This window comes from Pogona vitticeps, chromosome 3 (assembly GCF_051106095.1).
Source record: "Pogona vitticeps strain Pit_001003342236 chromosome 3, PviZW2.1, whole genome shotgun sequence".
NCBI lineage: Eukaryota > Metazoa > Chordata > Lepidosauria > Squamata > Agamidae > Pogona > Pogona vitticeps.
Window position 1 is genome coordinate 97,244,477 of NC_135785.1, and position 17,163 is coordinate 97,261,639.

Consider the following 17,163-nt stretch of genomic DNA (forward strand, 5'->3'; position numbering starts at 1 on the left):
AAAGGGCATGCTACCCCTTCCAATAGGAAGGGTAGGAAGCTTGAAGTTTTAGGACGCCGCCTGTATACTATGACTACCTTCGTCCTCAGGGCAATTAATTACTTGGTAGCCATGGGTGCTTACCAAAACAACACTGGGCTAGAGTCCTACCAGCCTTGCAAATCGCCCCAGAGGATATTCGACAACTGTGCCTCAATTCTCATGCTGAGGCACTAACAGTTTCCAAATACCAGCGTTTAGCATCCCGTCACATTGCGGATGCCACCGCGAAGAACCTGGCATCTATCATCACTTTGAGGCGTCATGCCTGGCTGAGATCAGCCAATATCATGGACGATATCAAAACCAGGATTGAGAACTTAACCTTTCAATGCCTCAGGCCTATTCAGCGAGAAAACAGATGAAAATCTTGAAAACCTACACAAGAGTAAGAAGATGGCAAAGTCTTACTCCATGCAACAACAACCTAAAACTGGAAAATTTCAATGGTGTCCCAAATATTCCCAGCAGCCCTACCAGCAATCCACCTCTAGTGCTTACCATTCTTTCAGGAATCAGGGTCAGCCAAGGTCCTCTCAGGCCTCTTCATCCGCTTCCAGCTTCAAGCCTCAATCAAACATTAAACAACAGTCCTACAAAGCACCTGGTAGGAAGTCTAAACAATATCTTTGACTTCACCAGAACCCTCTCCGGTGTCAACCAAACAACCCGCCTGTCTCCTCATCTCCACAACTGGCTCAAGATAACCCAAGACTCCTGGGTCTTAGACATTATAAGCTCAGGCTACCAGCTGGAGTTTATAGAATTGCCTCCTCTAGGATGGGTCAAGCCTACATCGTTTGATCCCATCCTAGAAGAAGAGATTCTCACCCTCTCTAAGGACCTAGTGTGGCGTACTGAATAGAGTGATGGAATGGGACTCAAAGTGAGGACTGGGAAGAGCAGAAAGACCAGGTGGTGATGGAAGCAACAGTCAGCCCAGCAAGTGAATGTGCTATGGCACAGCTGTTGTAAAATATTTAGTGTTATGAGGTGTTGTCAGAAGCAGCAGTGGATAGGCTGGCAGACTCATGAATAACTCAGGTGACCTGGGTTTCGATTCTCACTTGGTTATAGAAACTCACAAGGGGGGCAGGAGGTAATGGTAAAACCATTCCTTAAATATCTCACCTTGAAATCTCTATTAGGGTGTCTGTAAGTCATTTCCAACTTGATGGCCCATAACATGCACTTGCGTAATAGTGGGCTATATATAACATCTGAGAAGTCAGGGGGGGAGGGATCTTCACAAGGCTGAAAATAAATACAGTGGTGCCTCGCTTAATGATTGCTTCGTACAACGAAAAATTCACTTAACGATGGCTTTTTCAGAGCGATCTTGTGCTTCACTTAACGATTTTCCCTATGGGTGATTTTCGCTTAACGATTTTGGGACCATACTTCACTTAACGATGACAGTTTTAGGTCCCCTTGTTTCGCTTAACTTTTTTTTTACAGCCCCGTTTTTGCTATTTTTAAAATATTCTAAAATGTTTAAAATGCTTGGAATCGTTAGTGCACCTAATAAAACCTTCGTTAACTTAATTTGGCTTTGTTCTGAGTCTTTTTGAATTTTTTGTGAATTTTTTTCCCCCATTGAAATAGGCTTCAGTGCATTTCAATGGGTTTCGCTTAACGTTTTTTCCTATGGGGATTTTCGCTTAAGGATGGTAATCCGTTCCAATTGGAACGGATTATCCGGTTTTCAATGCATCTCTATGGGAAATGGTGTTTCGCTTAACGATGTTTTCACATAGCGATGTTTTTTTGGAACCAATTAAAATCGTTAAGCGAGGCACCACTGTATTCAATAAATATTCATGTTGTCTGTTTAGTAGTTATAAATATTAATAAATTTAGAATTGAATACAGTGCTGCTTCAATTTACTAACTTAATCTGTTCCAGAAGATGGTCATAACTCAAATTGGTCGTAAGTTGAAGCGCCATTTCCTATAGAAATGCATTGTGAAACCCCATTAATCCGTTCTGGCTGGGGAAAAAAGCCATAATAATAATAATAATTAAAATAAACACTGCAAGCCCCATCAGAACACGTTGGGGCTAGAAAAAAAATCACCAAAAAACAAAACAACACAACAAGCCCCATCGGAACTTCCGTGCTGGGGCCAGGGAAAAAAATCACAAAAAAACCATACCAGAACAGCAAGCCCCATCGGGAATGTGCTGGGGCCGGAAAAAATTGCTAAATAACAAACATACAAACAACAAAAACAGAACAAGCCCCATCGGAATGCTCTGGGGCTGGAAAAAAAATCACCACCCAAAAGAATAATAAAAGGGCAAGCCTCAGCGGAACATGCTAGGGCCGAAACAAAAATCACAAAAAAATACGCAACACCACAGCAAGCCCCATTGGAATGGGCTGGGGCCGGGGGGGAAAGCACACCCACACCCACACCCACCCACCCACCCACCCACACACACACACACACACGCAAACAAATCACAGCACAGAAATATACCCCCCCCAAACCCAGTCTGCAGAACCCTGTACTCACTCAGAACAGGCATTTTAAAAAGCAGAAAGCAGCAACAAGCAGTCCGAAGCCTCCTCCAATGCACTCTCTCTAACCTTTGGGGTGAAAGAGCTACAAAGAAGCAGCCTCTTCGCCGACCAACGGTTAGTAATTTAAATTCCCCGCCTTTTCCCCCACCTTCTTTCTGATCATAACTCAAAGCTCCGGTCGCAAGTCGAAGCAAACTTTTGCGGCCAGAGCTGGTTGTAACTTGAACTGGTCGTAAGTCAGGATGTTTGTAAGTAGAGGCACCACTGTACTTTACAAAGTTCAGTTAGGAAAACATGAATTAGCTGCTGCTGTTCTGCTGAAAGGAAGGAAAAGCACAACTTTTGAGCTGGCCTATCTATAAATTAGGAGTACAAAGATAACCATTTAGATTTATGTATGACATTATCTAGATCAGTGGTTCCCAACGCTGGGTCCCCAGATGTTCTTGGACTACAACTAGCATAGCTAGTGGTAAAGACTTCTAGGAGTTTTAGCCCAAGAACATCTAGGGACTGAAGATTGGGAACCACTGCTGTACACCAAATTGACTGGTACTGGTAGATTTTTCTCAGTAAAAATTCTTAATGAAATTACTGCCTCCCATTTGTAATCTCTTCATTGAGTCATTAGTAGTAAGTTAACTTGGATGCAGACAGTATTTTTCTTTTGTTTATATAAAACAAAACTGATACTATAGTTTGAATATTATAGCAAGCTGGTTTGTAATTATGATTCGGTATTAGGGCATTTCATTTTTAAAATGATGCTTATTGTTCCCTCCCTTTTAAAATGTATTCTCTCATAACAAGAACAGTATTTTTTTCAAAACTTACAGAAGCATTTTATAGGACCAATTTGAAGTCAAATCAATATATGTATTCATCTCTGCCATTTACTGACCTTGTCTTTGTAACACAGTACAAGGAACAGCATCTTGAGAGGACTTTGCTCTAGTAGTTGCTGATTTGAATGGTTCCCCTTGCCACTCATGACTGTAAGGCTTCCCTTGCCACAGTACAAGGACATAACGGGGTCAGTCCAACAAGTGATTTCTGATTACATTAATCCCAGTGTTAACAGGAAGTAAAACATCAGTGCACTAAAAATAAATCTCTTTTGTTCCTTCCGGCTTCAATTCCATAGTGGAAATGGAAGACCAACTGAAAAGGCCTAAAGTAAAAATACTGCTTTTTACGTAAATTTGGTTTACTGTAGCATTAATAAGACTTGAACTGGTGCGCTGGGAGTAGATATGGGATATTTGTATTTGTATCCCTGGGGATATGAATATCAGCATCGCAGATGTCTGGAAAGTCGAATCCCTCCCCCCACAAACCGGCATGTCCAATTACCAGTTGCCGCTTGAAGCTAGCATCATTCTCGTGCCAATCATGGAAGTAGCCAGGCTGATACTTTTCTACCTCACCACACAGCCAACCAGTTTAGCGAGGAAGCAGGATGACAAGACTCCCAACTGTTGACTAGTCAGCTGTACGGGGTGGCGGGGAAATGCTGACCAGGCTGCTTCCATGATTGGTGTGATAAGAATGACAATGGCCACATGTGCTGCACGGCAACCAGTAATTGGACCCTCCTATTGGGAGGGGGGGAGTGAATGGACTTCCCAGCACTTGTGGTGCCAATATTCATAGTCGTATGCACAGGGATACAAATACATGTACGCATATCCTGTGTCTAGCTTGGAGTGGAACTCATTTTCCAATCTGATAGCCACTTCTTAAATTGAAACATTGCAGCAAGTTATTGTAGCAGGTATTTTAGTTTAACTGAGTGACATTATTGGCAGAACATTTGCTTAGAGACTACTCAGTCAAATTATCCTTACAGCTTGTCTTGGTTTTCTTTGCTTCTCATGAATCCACCAGCATAATGTCTCTTAGTATACAACTACTGAAAAAGGCCATCAACTGTAGCTGTACAGTATTTGTTCTAAATTAACATATATGTAGCTGAATTTGACACATCTGTTTGCTGTATTGATACATGCATTGGAATCACTTAATGTGGGATTAACCTGAATTACTATTTAAAAAGTAGATTTGGCAAATGAGCAATCTAATGCTATGCAAGGCTGATTTTTCTAGTGTAAACTTATTTATTTCCTAGGTGCATGTAGTTTTAATTCATATTAAAATGTGCCACTGTTTAGAACTATATTAATGTTTTGTCAATCTGTCTCTGTTAACATAAGTGTAGACAGGGTGTTATGAGTGTAGCTGTCCTGAACTTTTAAATCTTAAAAGGAATATTAAAGCTACAAACTGTTTTGGAAATAAGTATACATTTTCAGTTTTCTTCTTCTAGAATTCCCTGGGTCTGTTATGCTATTAGTCTTCCAGAAGTGACTCACATTTTCACTGCTGGCTCTCAGCCAACCTGCAGATAAAAGTCCTCCAGCTGGCTATCCATCTTGCTGTACACTTCAGCAAGGGAACTGCAGTGAAGCATTGCTTTTGGCAGTACAGAGCAGTTCCCTAAGCACAGTTATATATAAATATTTCCCACAATTTCTGTTAAGGTTAACAAACAATAGCACACGCAAGTAATAGTTCTTGTTAAATCATCATATGTAAAAGGAAAAGAAAACATATTTCTATCATATTCAAACTTATTTCAATCTTTGGAACTATTAATATTGACGTAATGAAATTTTTTTATTGGTCTTGCAGGGTGCTTTGAAATTTATATGTAAGAGAACTTAGACTAATATTCTTTCATATACTCAAACAGAAGAATCTGTTCATGTGCCTTCAACTACTTGTAAACCTCTTTTTAAAGTTACATATTATTGGAATAATTTTTTCTCTAATAACTGAAAGCTGAGTTTTTCCTCATTGTGCTGTAATCACATTGGAAAAAAATTCTTTAAAAAGGGGCACACTGTTAGCAGAAATACACTAGCACTGTGGCTGTAAGCCAAGACAGTAATTGAAGGTCATGGATTATTTGCTAAGTGTAGTTCTGTGTGCTGTTTTGGTCTATAGGAGAACTGGCATTGCCAAGAAACAAAGAGAGCTCTGTTCACATTTTTTGAAGGTTGTAGTATGGATTGCTTGACAGTTAATGCCTTACTGTGAGATGAAGCAAATGGTAGCTTAATGAAATCATATACTGTAGTGAAGTTCTATAATTGTAAATGAAGCTTGTCAAGTGTGAAAGTTTGTATACCTCAGTACACTATACTCCTAATGTCAGAAATAAACCAGTTATATGCACTGTACAATTTCATTTTGCAGTTAAATAACTTTTTATTTTTTGCTTGCTTGTATTTTCTTCCCAAAGTCAAATTTCGAAAAACTATAAAATGGTGTAGATTACTGGAATAGAGCTTCAACGGAACTACATGTTTAGGTAGCTAACACTGACAGATTTGAAAGAGTAAAGCCAATAATAATTACACATTGGCAAGTTGATTCCAACTTGCAGGGAGCCTTTCCACAGTTTTCGATTTATAGAAAGTGGTTTACCGGTTGTTTCTTGTGGAGCTGCTCTGGAATAGAGTGTCTTGCCCAAGACTACACAGGCTTGCTTTTCTTCAAGGCACAGTAAAGAATCAAACATCTGATCCCAGGTGCTCCATCTTGGTAAGCCATCCATCTAGGTAGCTTTGTATTTCCATCATTATAACTCTAATGTTGTGTTGGTTCTAGTCTTCACATTAAAGTGAAAAAAAAAAAGAGTTGTGTGAGATGGTAAAGGGTATTACATCATACTTTAATTAGAGATGCCATAATTTGCTGCTTGCCTTTGTTTTTGTTTTTAAATAAATACGTCCTTGAAAATGAAAATCAGCACACTAGCATTAAAAGTTTTGGCCTAGTTGTATTAGTTCTCTACCCTTCGTAAGACTTCATAAATTGTACTCCACATTTATACTGTAGTCAGAGGTGCTCTACATTTCTCCCTTCAACAACACTGGGGTTAGGGGGCTCCAGCCCCCAGTGTAGTTCATAATCCATGTGCCCCCCAAAATATAACTGTAAAGCATAAGCAGCTGACACTGACACACATGCACGCACACACACATGCACAGAGAGAGAGAGAATAAATGAGTTTACTGTACTAACTGTACAGCATGTCCCAGCACCCTCCCCAGCTGCCCTGTGGAGCTGCCACACCAGGAGATGGGGGTAGCTGGACTGCCACTAGGGGCTGCCTCTCTGCCAACAACAGGGCGTTGGTAAGTCTGAGACCCACCTTTCTCAGGCCACTTCCTGGAGTTGAATAGCAACACAGTACAGTGGTGCCTTGATTTACAAACTTAATCTGTAATGGAATGGTGTTTGTAAATCAAAACGTTCATAAATCAAAGCAGCATTTCCCATAGGAGTGCACTGAAACCCGATTAATCCGTTCCGGCTGTTTTTTTTTCCTTATGTCAAGGCGCAGTTTGTAAGTCAAAGCATTCATTACCATAGGAACTAATGCAAAACTGGTTAATCTGTCCTTTACCACTAGGGAGAGAATATTTTTTAAACCTAAAATGACTTAAGTTAAAAAAAAGGGCAGGAAAGGAGGGAGACAGGGAGAGAGAAGACAACGGGGGAGGGAGAGAATTTGGAGTCTAAAACACATGCTAAACCAACACATTTTAAACCAAGCCAGGACAGAACCTTGCAAAAAGTTTTCTGATTTGCAAGGGAAGCATGCATGAACCATAGCAAAAACAAATGGAGCAGATCAGAAATGCAAAGAGAATGAAGCAGAAAAGCAAGGGAGGCATGCATGAACCATTGCAAAAACAAACGGAGCAGATCAGAAATGCATAGAGAATGAAGCAAAAATGCAAGGGAAGCATACATGAACCATTGCAAAAACAAACAGAGCAGATTAGAAATGCAAAGAGAACAAAGCAAAAAGCATGCAAGACACATCAAAAATGGGGGGGGCTAAAAGCAGCCAAACCCCCCAAGACCCATCGGAAATGGGGGGGGGACAAACAAACAAATTCCCCAAGACCCATCAGAGAAATGGGGAAAAAAACACTCCAAAAAGGAACCAACCCCCCCCATCGGAAATGCGGGGAACCAAAAAACAAACAGCTCCCAAGACACATCACAGCACGGAAACATAACCCCCCCAGCCGAAAATCACACTGCAAAAATACCCAGAACAGTTTTTAAAAAATATTTTATTTATTTATTTATTTATTTATTTATTTATTTATTTATTTATTTATTTATTTATTTATTTATTTGATTTAGACCCCGCCCACCTGGTCTAAAAGACCACTCTAGGTGGCTATAAAGCAGCACCTTACCTTAGCAAGCAGCCTCCTCAGATCGCACACTCTCTAACTGCCGGGGTGAAAGAGCTACAAAGAAGCAGCCTCGTAGCTACCTACAGTTAGCTATTTAAATATCCCACCCATTTCTCCTGCCTTTTTTTTCTGTTCGTAAGTCAAAGCTCCGTTTGCAAGTCAAAGCAAAATTATGTGAAAGGAGCTATTCGTAACTCAAAATGTTCGCAAGTCAAAGCGTTCGTAAGTCAAGGCACCACTGTATTGAATATTTATTTACACACTGCATAAATTTGTGCAGTTCAAGGGAGGAGTGTACTTCTCCAAGTTTAGAATTATCCCATCCTCATTCTCCACTTGCTGTGCATACTAGTTTTTGCTGCAGACGGTACAAATATAATGCTTCCCATTCCAATGAATGGCTAGGAGACTGAGGGTAGCATGCTTCTCATGCACAATTGGGCACTGTACTTACATTCATCATATTTTTGTCAGTGTGGGTGTTAAAAGTACTTAGCCTACGCCATCAGCTGTGCTGGCCAGATTTTCTGGGAGTTATAGTCCAAGAACACCTGGGTTACTCAAGGTTGGGAACCATTGTTCTAGAAGACAGCTGTTTACTTGAAATGTTGAAGTACTCATTGCTGTAACTTTTGATCAGTTAGTTTGGTCTGCGTATGTAGATTATTCTTGCACAATCTGCAAGATCCCTTAAATTGCTCTTGGTTACAAGTCAGGCAGTGCTGTTAAAAGAGGAACAAGAAAAGCATGTGGATAATGTGGGACTCTTCATTTTTCTTTGTATCTTGGTATACAGAATGTGCCATGAGCTGTAAAGCAAATTCAGGGTGCCCTGTAGCAAACAGTGACAACATTGTTTTGAGGCTGTAGATAGGAGAGTGTGGCTAAAACATCCTGGAATTCCCTGTGTAAAATTTGGGTGGTTGATTCAGAGAAACACATGACTCAATAGCTCTAATCATATAAACAAGTCCCATGAGTTCTAAACAAAACCTATATATTTAGTAGAACTACTATTACAGCAGCTACTAATATTCTGTGACTGAATGCTATTAATAAAGCTGTCTGGATATGCAAACTATGCCTGCTCTCCAGTCATCTTGATGATTTGTGGTTTAACACATGTTTGCTTTGGCAATATGGAGAAGTCGGACTTCGGAGCAGGCATTTTTGTATGGCAATGAAACTCCATTACAAAACTAATTCTGATAGTTTTAAAACTATGCAATAGCAGTCTAGTTTAGAAGCTTTTAAGAAGGAAACAAATCATAAATGCATCATAAAAGCAATCAGATTTTTCCTTTATAATTCTTTAATCCTTTACACATGGATGAACCCTGTTAGATTGGTCAGTGTTGTTGCCCCCCCACCCTTTTTAAAGATGGAATAGGTTTATTATTTTTTGTAATGATCCCTGAGGATTGCTCTAAAAATTACAGTTGGCTGACATGAGCTTTGCAGAGAAATTTTGGGTACAGCTTCTACCATCCTGAGACATGACTTGCTTGTTTACATTTTTTGAAACAAAACTTTTGTGGATAATTTGGTTCACTCTTACAGTCATGCTAGACATTTTCTTGTAGCAGAATTAAAGTACATCACTTGCAAACTGCTGTGCTTAGTTGTGATTATTTTGCTGCATATAGGCTTCAGTGGTCTGTGACTAGTCACCTTCAACAGTGTTTTATACAGAGTATGGTTAAGATGTTGGTGTTCCTGTATTGTAGCATTGAACTGAGAATGTAGAGCTCTGCAGAGAGATTGTGGCTGAGCTTGGAACTTATGTATTATCATTTAACCACTATGCTATGCTGTCCATTTTGAGGATGGGTCCTGATGTAGTCCTTCACATGAATTCACAAAAATCCTTGGAATTTATTTCCATGCTTGTAAATACTTACAGTTTGTAACATTGAGGGAAGCATATGAGAAAGTTTACTTATCCCTGTGTTTGCATACATTTCACAATAAATCTCTTCATCTATTCCTAATTGATATGAATGAGAAAAGCATATCAAATGAGTTATTCCCTCTGTTCTACAATGCAGATGTTGTCATGCTTATTTGAGGAATGCTAAGTACTGGGTTTAATTTTGGCATATGAAATACATTGACTAATGACATCATGTATTCTTCAGTTTGAAAATTTTCAAAGCATATCTGATAAAACAAAGTTTACATTTCCTTTCCATCTTACTTAAATGGCAGATTTCTAAAAGTTTTCTTTACCACAGAAATTGCTAATACTTCTGGTTGTGGGAAGAATGTTCAGACCCAATGTCTTTTAAAGGTTTTAGTTCTAAACTGGACTCCATATGGGAATACTCATTTGACTTCTTTAACTCCAGTTTACATAGCTAAACTGGAGTTAATCTCTTCTTATTAAGGCACAAAGCAATTCATATCTGACTTTCCTGAGACGTACTGTGTTCAAGAGAAAATTAGCTCCTTCTGTCTGGGGTTCAATAAACTGTGGTATTCCACATCAATCTCAAATTGCATTTCAATATGTTCACTTTATATGAAACATTTTATTTACCTTTCCATGATTTTCACATCAGTTACTCTTCCAAGTGCCAAGTACCGTATTTTTCGCTCCATAAGACACACCTTTCCATAAGACGCACCAATTTTTTAGGAGAAGAAAACAGGAAAATATAATGTTTTCTTCGCTCCATAAGACGCACAGACTTTCCACACACACCCCCGTTTTGTGGGGGAAAAGCGCATCTTATGGTGTGAAAAATACGGTACTTTCTTTGGAAAAGCAAATTATTTCTGGATCTTTTATCCCAGTGTTGCAATGACCCAGACAGAAGGAGCTAATTTTAACACATTAGAATGTCAAGAATTTAAGAAAGTTCTTAAAATTCACTGCCCTTCATTGTTCACTATGTTTGACTTCTAGCATACTATGAACGCTCTCACTGTGGAGGCATTTTATTTCTACATGATCAGTTCTTCACTTAAGAGGACAAAGTCTAAAATGCAGTACGTTCTTTTGAGTGATCCATCCTTTTAAAAAAATGAATCTATCCTCAACTCTAAGAATGTGTCTGCCAATTTCTTCTAAGTCAGCTTGCTATCTAAGCAGATACTTTGGTAATTGTACGATCCATGAGAACATTTTCTTTGGATGCCCCTGAGAATGATCAAGTACCATATTTTTCTGTGTATAAAATGACACTTTTCCCTAGAATAATTAGAGGAAAATTGAGGGTAATTTTATACACGGTAATAAATAATGCTTTCCTCCTCCACTTTTTGCAAAGAAAGTGGAGGGGAAAAGCAATTTCCTCGCAAGAAAGTGGAGGGGGAAAGCAGTAATTGCTTTCATCCACCACGTTCTTGCCAGGAAAGTGCTTTTCCCCTCAACTTTCTTTGTAAGAAGCTGCTTTCCCCCTTGCAAAAAGTGGTCGGGGAAAGCAGCTTTTTGCAAAGAAAATAGATGAGGAAAGCACTTTCCTTGCAACAATTCCTTCTTTCTCCCTCCACTTCCTTGAGAGGAAAGTGCTTTTCCCCTCCACTTCTTTTGCAAAAAGCTGCTTTCCCTCTCGCAAAAAGTGGAGGGGAAAGCAGCTTTTTGCAAAGAAAGTGTGTGTGGGGGGAAGCAGAAGTCAAAGCACTTTGATCCCTGCTTTTCCCCCTCCACTTTCTTGCAAAGAAAATAATTTTGGGTTAGAAAAGTGGGGGATGTCTTATAGATGGGGTGTCTTATACACGGAAAAATATGGTAAGTGTCTATAAGTATCTCCTGTTTTCCCATACCTCTTAGTGGTTACATATTTATATATTTATCCAGCCAGGATGCAAATGAATTCTACAGAAGTACCTCTTACTTTTCCTATATATTAATTACTTGTCAGTGTATTTTTTATATACAGGGCAATATTCCAACCAGTGTTCTTTTGCCTTTTGCTTTTGAGCAGCCTGTATCTTCCCAGCGGTGGTTCATATGATATGTTTTCACTGTGTCTTAATTATCCTGGTTAGTCCATAGTTCTTCCTATGTGCCAGAATAGTTAGTGAGTCCTATTTATTTCCCTGATCCTATTCTATGTTTTGTATACCAAAACCATAAAAAGAGCAAATGTACTATGAGCCAATAACAGTCAGCTCAAAATGGGTATGTCTTTACATCCCTGGTTATAAAAATGAGACTAGTAATTGGATATTCTTCATTTAAAAAAAGCTGTAACCTGATACTCTTGTTTTTAAATGTGCAGTTAAAATATTTAGCAGCTTAAACATGTTCTCTTGATTATGTGGCTTCTGGAGCTTTAGAAACATTTGTTTCTAAATGTTAGGGGACATGTACTTCGAAGCTATGTAGTATCAGAATACAGTACTGATAAGCTTATACAAAATCTGTCCGGTAGACTTCATGTTTTGTGTTCTTTGGGTGAGAGAAGGCCCTGCAGCCTTGTACAAAAAGCTTGGGTATATTATACTGATGTTTTGCAATTCAGCATTCTTTTTTATACTCTTCACTTGGTACATGATTAAGTTTTATTGTAGACCAGGGGTCTCAAACGTGCGGCCTGGGGTCCATTTGCGGCTCACCAGATGATAGTTTGTGGCCCCTGCCTTGCCTGCCCCCCTGAAGCACCCACGCGCCCTCTGCTGTCAAGAGTTAAAAAAAGCCTTGCCTTGCTTGCCGGCTCTCTCCCAAGATAGCGCCTCTTCCACCCTCCATCCAGAACTGTAGCCAGCCAGCCTGCCTCTCTGCCGGCTGGCAAGTTGCAGTTCCAGATGGAGGGTGCAAGAGGCTCTGTCTTGGGGAAGAGCCGGTGAGCGAAGCAACACTGATGGCTTTTTTCCCCGAGTGCCCGAGCTGCCACCGAGCGATGCCTGAGAGCAGAGCTCACTCCAAGCCCGTCCTCAAAGAGCGCCTCCAACAGCGCCGGCAACAACAGCTACTGCCGCCACCTCTTCCAGGGAAGCAGCTCTCTGGCTCTCTTTCTCTCTCGGCACCACCAGCCCGGCCAGCGGCCTCCTTAGCATCCGGCGGTGCTTCCTCCTCCTCCTCCTCCTCCTCCTCCTCCTCCTCCTCCTCCTCTTCAGCCACTTTGGCTCTGGAGGCTGCCTGGGCTCGCCTCACGAAGTTTGCTCCCCTGTCATGGTGGGGGTAGCTGCTGCTGCTAGGTGTGCCATTTTTTGAGGGTGGCCTTCAGAGGAAGGTTGCCGGGCCTGCATATGTGTGTGTGTGCGTGTGTTCATGCACCTGTGGGGGGCCCCACCCGTTCTGTTTAATTTCACAGGTACTGATGGGGACTTTTCTCCTTTGGCAAGGTAATTCTGTGAGGGTTTTTTTTTTTTTTTTTATGTCATGCCCTCCCCCCCCCCCCGAGCTAGGCAGTCACTGGCGCTCCCTCCCTTCTCCGCTTCTTTGTCCTGCTGCTGCTGCTGCTGCTGTTGGTGGTAGTGAAGAAGGAACCGGAGGGGCTGGTGGCCAGTGATGAGGGTTCATGCACCCCTCCTCCTTCTCCTCTTGAGAGCCCCAGCTGGGCTAAGGAAACTCCTGGGTGGCTTCCTCAGGCTCTTGTTCCGCTTTGCGGAAAATCTGATGTGGCCCAGACTCTGACTCCAGCGGCCCCCAGGTAAATTGAGTTTGAGACCCCTGTTGTAGACACTGTTGTTAAATTAGATTGTATAATTTAAGACATGAACCCCACTCACTACACTGAGTAATTTATGTTTTCATCCTTGGTTCTCCATTGCCTTCTGTTCCCAACTATGAACTGTGTTAAACCAATACATGGTTGGCTTATTTCCAGTTGTAATTAGACTAGCTGTGTATTGTCCTGTCGAATTTTTGGAATTGTATCCTGGTGTCCCAGGAAAGGAACCCAGAGTATCCAAATCAGTTTCCACTGCAATTTGGCTGTATCTTCATAGGACAATTGTTCGTAATGGGACTTTGAAGAGTTAACTGATCCCACAGTTCAGAGAACAGTGTCTTTATAGGAGTTTTGGGATTAAGAATGTACATTTGTTGTTTGGGAAGGAGAAGAATAGGGCAACATTTTCATCATATAAGTGGATACTTTCCCTCCAGGGCTACAACCAGTACATATTTACCTTAAAACAAGTCTCATTGAAATTGGGGGAACCTCTTTCTGAGTATACATGTATAGGATCATGTGTAAGTATTTCAAGAAACTTGATACCTGAGTTCTGTACAGGGATATTCAGCTTGAGCATCAGTCTCTCCTTTAGTCTGGCTTTGTCTGTAGTTAAAATTATGACCATGCTCTCTGGCCAGCCCAGCCAAATGAGTAATCAGCAATGTGACTCATGCTGGAAGTGACTCCATCACCACCTGTGACGGGGGATTAGTTACAGTTCACAGAGCACCGCCTCTTCCCTTCTTTCAACATGTGGTAAGCAGAGGGATAGCTTCTCTTTTTGGTGTCAGTTCTGCCCTAAGTACACAATGTGTATGGAGAGGAAAAACATTGTTCCAGACATTTTCTCTCCTGTGGATTACTAAGTGATGGCTTCTTTGTAGTTTGAAGACTGCTTTGTTATGTAAGCGGCCTTGGCAGAAGTTATCATGACCTAGATCTGGGAACTGGGTAAGTGCTTCAGTTGCAGGATTTCTTAGTTGTTAGCACATACATTTGCTGATGACAAAGAGAGTTGTAATCTGCTCAGTTAGCCTGGTTGGGGCGGGGGAGGTTATCATTTGTGTAATTGCTAGGTTTAAAACTAGACTTTAGGTATATTTTCCTCTGCATACAAATTTTGGAGTTATTTTTGACTTTTAAGTGCTGTTGATTGAAAACTATATTGAAGGTTTTATGCACATTATAGATTTAGAGGAAAACTTACGATCTGTTACTTCCTGACATAACATGTGAAATGTTCTTTAAAATGGAAGAGCACTTGCAAGTAAAATAAGGTTTATTTTGTAACTCTGTGTTAGGATTTGTTTCTCATTCTTGCTATGAAAGAATTCCGTAATCAGTGCAGGAGCATGTGTTTAATTGTCATAATCATGTCGACTAAGGATTTAAAGTACTGTAGAACATAACTATGCCAAAGCTCCTCATTGCTGAATTTTGTTTCACAATGTGTTTTTAAACTTCTAATTGTTTTGTCATTTATGGTAACAAAAGTAAGGCATTTGCTGAGATATAATATCTAAATCATGTTTTCCAGGTTTGTAATGTTTTTACATTGGACTTTACCTAGTATGAATATATACAGAGCTGATAGAAACCTGTGTTAAATACTTAAAACTGTTCCAAGATTTACAGAATGTGTCAGAAAATAAGTGGTGAAACATTCTAAGAATATTTCTGAAAAGACTGAATATGCAGTTCAGATTAAAACAATGTGTTCTCCATTAGAGTAAACCTATTTTCTCTCATAAACAGGAACTCAAATGGTGTACTGTTGGCAGTCTCTTTTTCCCTTTCCCCACCATTATATACACACATATGTGTGTTGGGGGAGGGACTAAGTAGCTGAACTCTGTTAAGAGCTTGGTAATTGAAAAATAAAGCCTTTCAGGAAAGAATCATCTGCTCTGTTTTTTCTCATGTGAATGGAATTTACTGCTGCATGGAGATCCAAACAAGACACAGTTGTTCTGAGATTGCCTAACTATAAACAGGAGGCCATAACAGTAATGGAGATGTCTTTATTCTATTTGCATTTTTATCCAAATTTATAATTTATGTACTATTTGTGTGTGTGTGTGTGTGTGTGTGTGTGTGTGTGTGTGTTTGACCGTAGCAAGATGTTTCTAAGTTGTTCTATTACTGTGATTTAACATGGCAATTCACAGCATTGGTCCTGAATTGGACTTTATGGTAGCGTCCTAAGCAGAATCTAGTGTTCAAAATAATGGATGTTGGTTCATGAAAGCTGTCGCTATTTGAACTATGAGAAGTAGCCATACTTAAATATCTTCAGAGAGAGAGAGAGAGAAATGAAGAATTTAAACTTAACAGAAGCCTTTATTATTAAGGAAGATCATACATATGGGGGGCATTGAAAGGAGTTTGTTGCATTTAGTGAAGAGAGAGGTCACATAGTGCCTGCTTTTAACATCTGCTTTCTCATGTAGCCAATAATTCTGTTCATAAATTGAAAACATTTGTATACACTGAAGGACATACTGTAAAATCAGTGCTACGAAAAACATAACGTTGTTCTGATGTATTCAAATTGTTTTGTAAGCACTGGTTGCTTTAGAAAGAAAGTTGCAAGTGTATTTGATTTACAGTACTTCTGTTTTTAAACCTATACATAAGCCAATCTATAGATTCTTTATTCAAATTGTCTTTTTTAGCTGTCCAGTTCATTGGTAATCTGTGCTTGTAGTTTCTTCTTAAGGGCAGCTTTTGAACAGACATTTTGGAAACTTGAGAAATAAAATTCAAGATTTCAGTAATCATTTTCCTAATTATGTGATTTAGCCAGAATTACTAGTTGTTTAACATTGCTCTCAGAACCCTTTTTCTCAGAGAGAGAGACTAGATATGAGAATTCATACTTCTTTGTGGTCTCTGTGAATGCACATGAATGGGGTAAACTGTGCCTGCACAGGATTCTTCAGAATATTCTAGAGCTAAAATAACAAGTGAAACGTCTCCCTGTACCATGCATGCTCCGCCCACCTGTACTTCCTTTTTGCTGCCCTTTGACCTTCTCAGAGAGATGGGATATGAGAATTCATACATCTACAGGATGTATTTTTCATTAGAAGATCAGAAAAATCAAAATACCTGATTAGCATGCATAATAAAAATAAATTGAGTTGGTTGCCTCTAACCATGTTGGGCTTAGAGGAGGCCCACTGAAAACAGTGGAACAGTTTAGACTTGAAAAAATGAAGGCCGTTTATTACAGTGAGTCTACTCTAAGCTTAACTAAGTTTGCATTCAGCCCAGTACATTTATTTGAATTTGAATTTATTGCTTGCTTGTTAAACTCTTGCTTCCTACAAATTTCTCTGTCTGATGAAGTTGGCAGCCCACACAGGCCTATTCCAAATAAAGTGTGTTCATCTTTAAAATACAATAAAATTCTTTTGTTTCAGCGCTTGCTACAGCTCTTTGTAACTTTATTTTTCTAAGAATATCTATTTAGAAATCTAATGAACAAACAGTTTTAAAAGTGTAGCAAACAACAAGAATTCAATAAGAAACTTAAAACAAATATTATTTAAAAAAAATAACTCTGGTGCATAAATACAAATATGAGAAACTGTCACTCACCTCTTACTTGGAAAAATTGTCCATTTCCAAAATTTGCTGAGCATCTTTCATGTCGTGAAAACAGTACAGCTTTATGAAAGTCTT

The 17,163-nt window shown here is 39.7% G+C and overlaps 1 protein-coding gene across 6 annotated transcripts in view; it reads left to right on the forward strand.

Moving 5' to 3' along the window:
* The window catches only part of JMJD1C (jumonji domain containing 1C), a 249,203-nt gene that overhangs the window by 97,452 nt on the left and 134,588 nt on the right, over nucleotides 1-17,163 (forward strand). Inside the window, exon 1 of one of the 6 annotated variants that reach the window (XM_072995173.2) lies at nucleotides 14,215-14,427. The exons of the other annotated variants lie outside the window; for them this stretch is intronic. The gene's annotated coding sequence lies outside the window, so the exon portion shown is untranslated. Of the gene's footprint in view, nucleotides 1-14,214; nucleotides 14,428-17,163 lie in introns of those variants that run through there. 6 annotated transcript variants of the gene reach the window in all.